This window comes from Scylla paramamosain, chromosome 13 (assembly GCF_035594125.1).
Source record: "Scylla paramamosain isolate STU-SP2022 chromosome 13, ASM3559412v1, whole genome shotgun sequence".
NCBI classification, from domain to species: Eukaryota; Metazoa; Arthropoda; class Malacostraca; order Decapoda; family Portunidae; genus Scylla; species Scylla paramamosain.
In genome coordinates this window covers 5,948,149-5,949,805 of record NC_087163.1, presented here as the reverse complement: position 1 = coordinate 5,949,805, position 1,657 = coordinate 5,948,149, and positions in this window count along the sequence as shown.

The window sequence follows — 1,657 nt, the reverse complement described above, 5'->3', positions numbered from 1 at the left end:
ACTTAAACAAAAGAGCATCGGATTTAATTCCATTAAATGCCTTCCAGGAGTTTTATAAAGTATTGGATTGCTTAAAATAAGTATAAAGGTCCAGTATCATAGAAGGGTCAAACTTAAACCAGAAATGTTTATGTGAGAAATTTTCGCTCCTCAGATAGTAAAAGGCAGCTAGCCGAATTCCCTCTTAATACCTATGACTGTATATCTATAAGCGTCTGACATCCGTTTGGTCACTTCTACAGTATGATACAATATAAATGAAATTTATTTCGACTATTTGTGCCGTAAAAATATAAACTGCAGTAAATGTTCGCATTTAATAATTACCAGGAAATGTTCAAAGATACATTATACTGGGAATTATAATACTGGTGCCTAGCAGCCTTAATAAGGAAGGGGGCGGGACAGGAGACGCAGAGTACGTACATCAAGTTTATCGATCTTATTGATCAGGAGAAAGGAAAAAAAAAGTCATATGCAATCAATATCTCTAAGTATGGCGCGTAGACCATTACTTATGTCTTAATTCTTATTTTTTGGGCGTAGTGTACAATATATGCTGCTGAAAATCAGGTGGAGCAAGGTAAGCCGAATCTACAGAATGTGATGAAGCCAAGCCCACTTCCCGTGGGGAAGTTTACGTTGCGCTAATAAAAGTATTGCGTAAATAACAAACTGCTCGTGAGACTAATTTTATTCAAGTCTTACTAGCAAAGTAATAGGTTTTGTGGGGCACGGTCACTAAGCAGTACCTGTATATTTCAATTTAAGATCGCCACCTTCCAAAATCATCAACAGAATACTTACAGAAATTCTAGCAGCTTCGCAGAGCCTATCTAATAATAAGTCTACCTCCACACTGCGCCTCCACTTACAATATACGCACAACACATTCCCATACCAACAAGCATTTATGCTTTCCCTTACAAACAACAGTGGCCAAAGATTACACCTTCTTCCTTTTATTTTATACTGAAGCTACTTTTCTCTCTCATACTTTAGTCAGCGCAGTGCTATATAGTGAAATCAAACGGCTTATTATGGTAAATAATTAAATTTGGGTTTTAAACAGTTTGATATCCTTTGTCATTTCTCTCCCGAAAAAAAAAAAAAGTCCATGTGCCAAGCTGATATCCTCTTTAAAAGTCGAGACGTCGAGACAAAAAGCCACGTTTTGTTTCACTGTAGGAACAAATGTACAGAGAAGCGATGTACTCACCTCGCTCGTCCCTTATTAGATCCATATTATTGCCTTGTACGACATGCAGAACATTTGCCATGAAGTAGGCCATAGATAATTAAGGCAAAAAGCATCTATTACTACACAAACCTTAAACTGAACCTTATCGTAGAAGAATCTTATAAAACCTTTCCTTCATTTTAGACGCAATGATAATCCTTATCGAACTACGTACTAAGGATACAGCAGGAGACGCAGTGACGGAGGCTGCGATTGCGCGGGTTTACATACGAGGGTGTTTCAAGAGTTCTGATCGTCTTCGGCATTTAACCCGAGTTCCATTTTAACTCATTTACACTTAACTGATGACTATTTTATCACCTTGGATTTTCCTGTGGCCGAGAAACAAGGATTTCAATATCGATCTTATTATTGATTATTATTATTATTATTATTATTATTGAAGGCGCAGAAGAC